Source organism: Atta cephalotes (genome assembly GCF_000143395.1).
Source record: "Atta cephalotes unplaced genomic scaffold scaffold00004, whole genome shotgun sequence".
NCBI lineage: Eukaryota > Metazoa > Arthropoda > Insecta > Hymenoptera > Formicidae > Atta > Atta cephalotes.
In genome coordinates, this window is record NW_012130068.1 from 5,876,001 (window position 1) to 5,884,944 (window position 8,944).

An 8,944-nucleotide genomic window follows, 5' to 3' on the forward strand; every position below is an offset into this window, starting at 1 on the left:
ATATATATATATATATATATATATATATATAAATACGTATATAGTATACATGTATATAAAATCTAAATTAAGAAAATATAAAAGAGAGTAATTTAGAAAGTAAGTTGGACATTTTCTTTTATAATATCAATTCTTTTTGTCATTCGTATAACTTACAACAAATTAATAAATAGTAAAACCCAGGTCAATATATAACGAGTTATAGTTAGATATACTAAATATTTATTAATTACAAATTATAATTTTCTTACGATAAATTTCAATGATACATTTCGACTATACTTAATCCTCATCAGCCTATTAACCGATAAATTGGTTCGGAATCATGACTCTTCATTACATCTATTATTTATCAAGTTTGACTACATATGATTCCAATATACTGTCCTTTGTAACACGAAGGTAAGCTGATTCTTAGAAATCTGTTATATTTTCTATTATAACTTGAATGAATTATAACGTTATAAATTATAATAGAACAACTAATAAACAGTTAGTTAACTAATAAATGATAACTAATTAAATTAATATGATATTAAAATAAGGAAGATATAATGTGAGAAATAATAAATCCAAATCTAATCCGATCATTAACGCATGTAATTATTTATATAAAGAATGCTAATTGAAATAAGTATCACAATATGACGTGACGCTTATCAAGAAAATTTTGTAAATTTTAATGTAAAAAGATTGCTCTCCCTCTACTTACACGTTATCAATCATGAATAATTCTTTGTTGTTAAATATATCCTTTCAGAAAAAGAGAGAAATAGATTGTGGATTTCTGCATCGTTAGCATAATTTCATATACATATACATATATCTTCAGCATGTGGAACTATTTATTTACAATTTTTTTTTTCGTTTAATTAACAACAAAATTTTAGAAACTAAAGAATTATAACTAATAAAAAAAGCAATTCATACAAAATTGGAATTCGTTATCTAGAGAATATTATATTGTATATTCGATGATTCGAGATATTTCGTCATGTTTCCGAATCATTTCAGTATCAATATTAATTTTCAAGTATGGGAAAGAGTGTCACTTTTTGTGCAATTGGCACTATTCAATATTTTAATATATATTTTTTTATAACAATTCCAATATGTAATTATGTATAATGTAAGATTTGACATTGCTGGAAGCAATCGTTAGTGGCTGTATGCGAAGCACGTTAATTATATGGCATAATAAAAAATTAAACAAGCGCAGCTTTTTATTATATATATCAAAGTAAAAAGAGATATTTATGACTAATTTGGACATTATATCCGTTACGTCTTCGGGAAATCAATCTAAACGCTTCCGCGAAAATGCACCATTATTATTGTATATGTGCTTGTTCCTGATGTCTGAAGTTGATTCACCGCGTGCGATGGGTTTATTTTCATACAAATTTAGAACGCCATAAATGGAATATTTAAGACGCAAATAATATTAATATTGACATATTGAAAGAATCTTTCGCTCTGTTAATAATAAGAATTATTATAAGAACTCCTATTTTTATTAAATTAAGGAATGATTTAATTTAATTTAATAATTATAATGTTATATATAATAATATAATATTTTGTGTAAATATATTATATTAAATTAAAAAAGTTATTTTATTAGTCCAATAATATTATCTAGAAAATATTATCTTTTTAATTAATTACTTATATTAATTATTCATTTTGCAAATATTGTTTAGTTATGTGATCCGATTTTTGCGTTTGATAACGGTTAAAGTTTCATTATAAATGTAATATCACGAATATTATGTTACAAAATGTTTTGCGATTCGAAGAATAGCGTTAGCTGCATTTGTGAAATAATCACATCACGTCGACGTTCTCTTTGATGCAAATAAGTGTTTCCTGTTGCACGCTTCATAGAGAATGAGCAGGTTAGGGAACTAATTGTCTCGATAATCATTGAATACTAGCGTTCAATATATCCTCGATGTTATATCAATATTATGTATAAATGATAAAAGGAATTGAATAAATAGCATTCTTTACTGCCTATATATAATTTGTTTTATATTCTCATAATAATTTGTATCTATATTTCAGTATCTATATTTTTCAATATCTATATCTACTTCAGTATCTATATTTTCTATCTATATTATTTAATTTAAGTTATCTAAAATATGGTCTTTACTTAATCTTCTTTCTTTATCGATTTTGATTTTGCATAAAATTTTTTGTCTATTTTTATTTTTTTTATTGCGCACCATTTTTTATAGATGGATAAGACACATACATAATAATACTAAAAAGAATAATTAAAATGTAATAATAAAAAAGTGACTAAATAATTTTGGGATTTTAAATTGCTTGAATGCAATCTTATCTTGCATTCTTTTTTCAACTTATACATAATTAATTTTTTTTGTAATTTGTAACATTTTGTTACGCTTTGGATTTTTAGTTACAAATTATTCATGAAAACTAGAAATGAAGTTTCTAAAATTGTTAAATTTATTAGAGTTGCAAAAATTATTCTTCCATTTTCAAGTGTTGTTTATATATTTTTTCACAAAATGTCTGAAGACGATAGGTAAGAAACTATTATTTTGACTTATCATGAATTTAATTCCAATTAATATTCAAATACAAATTACAAGTTTGATTTATATTCTTAATAAACGTTCAGATTCCAGTGCAATGTTTAAAAAGTGCAATGTTATGTGAACGTATTAATAAGCCGTCCGATCGGATTTTACGCAAAAAATATATATTAAACGAACGATGTAATTCGTAATGTTTTCGCTTTGGTCAAAGTGTACATTCGCGTTTCCGGGGTGACTTGATGTAGCATGATGCTATTTGGAAAATATCAGGAAGATCAAATTCGCATTCGCAGAGGATCACAGATCGTTTGTCATAATGATTATTTTCTCAACTTTCTCGAAATATGCACAAATGAAGACTTTAATCTCGTCAACAGATATTTATTAATTTTTAAACAATAGAATTAAAATAATTCTTTACAAACCAATTAAAACTAATTAAATTTTTTTGTTAAATTAAATCTGCGATCTTATACAGTTTGGCGAAAGAGAAAAAAAATGGATGGAATAGGTAGGCAAATTAATTGCATTAAAGAAATATAATAAAGGAATAATTAAACAATTCCAATTGATATATATCAAATAATTTCCATAATTGATATTTTAAGATTTCGAAATCTCCATAAAATTTATTATATACAGTTACCCTGAAGTCGTTTTTAAACATATCAAATAACAAAAAAAGTTGAATTAGAAGAAAATCTTAAATGAAAATTGTCTTTTTTCGTACAATAAATATAATATATACAGCGTGAATCAGAATAATTGAATCAGTTTTTTACCCTACGGAAACATTATCGATCTCACATTTAATTTTCGACTTAGCAACACAGATCAGATGCGTGGATACATCATTTTTAATGTCTTGTAACAATTTTTACAACTCAACATGCCTGTTTTCGTGCTCAAATTAGCAGTTCGCACGATATGTTGTATCCATGCAACCGATCTGTATCGTTAAATCGATAATTAGGTGTGTAATCGATAATTTTATATTAATACAAACTAGAAAAATGACTATAAAAAGGACGATTAAAACTGGATCTCAAATGCTTAAATAAATTCAATTATATATAGAATTAGTGAATTATATATAGATAGATAGATTTCTTTATTTGATCTCCTATGGGGTTATAAAAAACCGTCGTTTCCTTCGCATACAATATTAATAATTCGGAGGTATCGCACAGAAATTGTAATTTAGACGGCTACTCTTAGTCGGATTGTACACTTGTATTTGGATTCTGGAATTGTAATTGAAACGGCTAATCTCGTTTGAGACAAAGACTATACATTTGTATTTGAATCCAGGAATCTAAGATTATGTACTTGGATAATAGATATACACATATATATCTATGTCGAGGCTTATTTCTGGATATCTTAAATGCCCAAATAATTCATATTGAATTATTTGGGTATTTAAGATCCAGTTCGATCGGTATAGACATTTTTTTAGTCTGTATTGATTACATGTATGGGGTTTAAAATGAGATTCTTAATATCGACAATCATATAGGATAAAAACCTGGTTCAACAACTCTGATTCACTCTGTATATAAATAACTTGAAGTAAAGAATCTTCAGTCACGATCAATGTAATATCTCATCCGAATCACTTTTGATATTCCTATGCCGAGATATAATTATCCATTATATTGTTTATTTTTTAACATTAATTGAGAGGATACTGTTTTCAACTTTGATTATGTACTGTTTCTTTTTTTCTTTGATATTAATTATGTTTCAATTATTACAATCAGAAAATATATATTTTTGCTTTAATAAATAAAAAAAATATTAAATAACATTTTCTATGCATACACTAACATTTTTCATTCATAATAAGATTCTATTTGAATTTATCAATATAATTTTTGTTGTCGTTTGAATTTTTGCAAATTTCTAAAAAGTATTGTTATATATTTAACTGTCAAAATTTAGTATTCCGATTTTTTGAAAATTATCTATCTATCGCAATAAAGAAAAGCTTATGTTCTCTTGAAACAATATCTATTTTTTGTCACAATTTACGATAAAATTTAATTTATAACGTTACATGTCGTAATAAAATACAGTTTAAAAATACAATTTAAAAATCATGTATGTAGCAATTATGTGTATATAATATATATGTATATGTATATAACATATAGAATTAAACATATAGAATTAAAATATGTATATACACATAATTGCTAACTGTATAAAGAAAGTAAAATTAAGCAAAGATTTTGATTGAAAATTGCGTTATACTTCTATTTATATAATAGATTTTACTTTATTAATTGCATCATTTTGCTTCTAAAAAAAATTATTTATACATTAATGTTCATAATGGATCGCAATACAGTCATGTCTCGAGTTTGTACCATAATAAGAAAATATAAGATGTATATAAGAGAAATTGTGACCATCGGTACAGATTTATGTCTATTAAGCTGACACAGCCACTTCAGCACAATCGAATAAAAGTTGCACAGAAATTTAGTGCTAATTTGCTCTATTCCCAATTTTATTATTCCAGCTAATTCCAAAAAAACAATGGCTGTGCTAGCATAAGAATAAAGTTAGCACAGTCAAAAAAATAAAAAAAAATTAAAAAATACGGCATATTCTTTTTGTGCTAATTTGTTGCTATTAGACAAAATTAGAGAACTCTAATCAATCGAGATATTTCAAAAATTAACAATTTATAGGTGGTATGCTGACTCGAGGAGACTAGGAGTGGTTTTCGAAAGTTGAGGATGGAGCATCAATATCGGGAAGTGAACAACAAAATTAGAGAACCGTAATCAGTCGAAGTACTTTAGAAATTTACAATTTATAGGTGGTGTGCTGACTTGGGATGCCTAGGGGTAGTTTGCAAGGTTCGAGGGTGAAGCAATAAAATCAAATTCATCGGGAATCGCGAGCAACAAAATCAGAGAATCGTAATCAGTCGAGATATTTTGAAAATTAACAATTTATAGATAGTGTGCTGACTCGGGATGGCTAGGGGTGATTTTCGAAGATTGGGGCAACAATATTGGAAAGTGAGCAACTAATTAGCAACAAATTAGCATAAAAAGAATATGCCGTATTTTTAATTTTTTTTTATTCTTTTGAGTGGCTACTAACTTTATTTTTATGCTAGCACAGTTTCTTCGGAAGCACAACATTGTTTCTTCGGAATTCGAACAACAAAATCAGGAATAGAGCAACAAATTAGCAACAAAAAAGTACAAAATTTCTGTGCAACTTTTATTCGATTGTGCTAAAGTGACTGTGTCAGCTTAATAGGACATCATTAATAAACATCATTAATGAATACGTATAATATAGTCCTCAAAACATATTTCTTACGCATAGTTGTTTATGCTTGTCGCTCGCAATAATTACCATATAAACTATTGCTAGCGATAGACATAAACAACTATGTGTAAGAATTGCGTTTTATGAACTATATATGTATATATTCATTAATGCGTTTTAGAGATTATATACAAATTTATGTATATAAATTGATATTGTAAGAAATCGATTAGAATAACGTTTTTATTCGAACATTGAAAATAACCTAGTGGTCGAAACGTATGTTATATTTAATTATTATTTATTCTCACAGAAATATATACATTTAGCATAAATATCCAGCATGACTAATAGCTCCTTCCAATTCAATTTATTATTTATTATTTATTGTTTTAGTTAAATTAACGAGATATTGAACAGTGGCAACTTATAGGAAGGATTAAAGATAACTTAAACTAAGTGTAATGTGAAATTAAAATTTAACAGTGTACAGTAAATTCAGAATTAAGTTTCCTAATCTATCACAACTTACCATTTTAAGGTAATAATAAGGTAATAATAACACACGGATGTGTGTTATATATACATTTATCAGTTAATTTTTATTAAATTAATTCATATACGCATTTAGATATGATATATCAATAAAATTATTACATATCTGTTGCCTTAATAAAAACATTAATTCATCACTCACCAACAGATGCGCAACAGTGGAGTTAAATCTGCAACGTTGCTGCGATGATTCTGTAACAAATAAATTAAAGTTCTAATTAAAGAGTAAAGAAATAATCATTTAACTTTAAAAAATAATTGCTATACGAAACGCATGCAGTTTGCTAAAAAATAATCAATTTTGGAAATATAATTTTTGTAAGCATCGAATTTTTTGTACCCATTATTTAATTAGATATAAAACAATTATATATTCTCTAAAATAATTATATATATTTTTTAAATAATTACCTATATATTTTATTTAAAGAAGATTTTAGCAAAAAAACTTTGTTTATAATTTTAAAATAATTCAAATAATACTTTAAAATTTTGTACAAATTTATTTTTGCTAAGATATTTTTTAGAGAATATATATAATTATTTTAGAAAAAATATATAATTATTTTATCTAAATTTTGAGTAACTTTCTTTTTATCTCAAGTAGATAAAAGGAGAATTATTTAAAAATTACTTACAAATTTTATACAAATTTATTTTTACTAAAAATTTTTAAAAAGAATACATAATTGTTTTAGAGAATATATATATAATTACTTTAGAGAATATATAATTATTTTATAGAATTATTTAAATTATTTTATCAATAATCATTTTTAAATCAATGTCAAATTAAATAATTAAAAAAACAAGCAAAAAAAAGGTTAATTTTACACAAAAAATAATATTTACCACAAGGTTGTGCCACTAGTGCCTGATGTCTCTTCCAGATCTCCTCCTCCTCTCAGAATATGATTAACATCTCGCACAGGACACTCGCGTAAAACACTCGCGAATAATAAAATATAATTACGCGCGGATTATAACTTGAGTCCGATAACTTGAACGGCACTCCCGAAATGCGCGACGCGACAAACCGGTTCGTTCATTTTTAAATCAGCGGCGAGAGTACGTTAGCTTTTAGTACTTACTTCCGCGTTGGATTTTTACACGAAGAGAATGATTTTACTCAATATCTAAAAATTTATCTAGATATATTATATTCAGATATATTCGAAAATTTTTTAAATACTTGAGAAAAAAACGTTCTTTTCATGTAAAAATCCTCTGGGAACTGAGCCATCCTATCATGTCAAGATTGTATCCCCATGAGAGGGAAGATAATCTGAAAAATGTAATATAGCTATTATCTATATTATTGGATTGTCCGGAAAGTTCGTGCCGATTTTGAAGGAAAATTGAAACGCAGAAGATTTAAATTTTAGTATACATTTATTAAATCTTTTGCGGCACGAACTTTCCGGATAGCCCAATACTATACAATCAGTTAACTTTTAGAAACGAATATCACGTCTACAATTCGTTATCATTGTCAAATAAAATCAAAGAGCAGATAAAGGGGCTGAATCTTTTACTTAGACATAAATGATTAGAATCTAGAATGGAATAGGCTAGAAATTAATAAAAAAGAAAAATGTTTCTTTTATTACCGATAAATAGTTATGGTTAATTTTTAAACGAATCTTTCCTATATCTCATATAGGAAAGATATTAAAAAAAAATTTATTAATTATTAAACCATATTCTTGTAAAAGTAGGAATTGCGATTTTTTTTGCACGAGAGTATTCATATTAATATTGTTTTTTTATGACTTGTGTACTGTTCATATAGATAAGTAGCCGTGTCGCGTGCCGCTCTTCTTCACATTCCTTTTGAAAAGTATCGCGAAAAATATAATACGCTAGATATAATAAGAAAATTTTATTTTATGAATATTCACATAATACGATTGCTAGTATAATTAATATATAATAATTATTCATAAAGCTTCGTATTATATTTAGCATTTTTTGCGATTACGTTTCAAAAGGGAATGTAAAGACAAGCGACACGCAACAAGCGACTACCTGTCTATACGAGCTTCGGTAAGATAATGACTGTACGATAACTACGCGTAAACATGACGCCGCTCCGTGCCACTCCGTACCGTCCCCACTTCAAGGTCGCGCACTACTCGTCTAATTCTCGATATTATGTGTTACAAAATTAGTAAAATAATTCGTTTTAATATTCTTCGATGAATATCACGACGCTTTATTATACGTTTTATATTTTATTTTTTGTATTTGTTACGCACATAATTTATATTTTCTATCTCTCATTTTTTTATATCTTAGGATATTCATAGTGTCAGAACTTAAATATATTCAAGACTGTCTTAAATACAATTTTAAGAAATTACGAATTAGAAGGCCGTATTAAGATATTACTTAAGACAGTCTTGAAATAAAAACGGATTATGAATACCGCTCTTATATATATATCTCTAACTTATATATCTCTGTAAATGTATAACATGAATTCTATTTATACCCATTATTATATTAGGTGTGGGAAAAAGTTC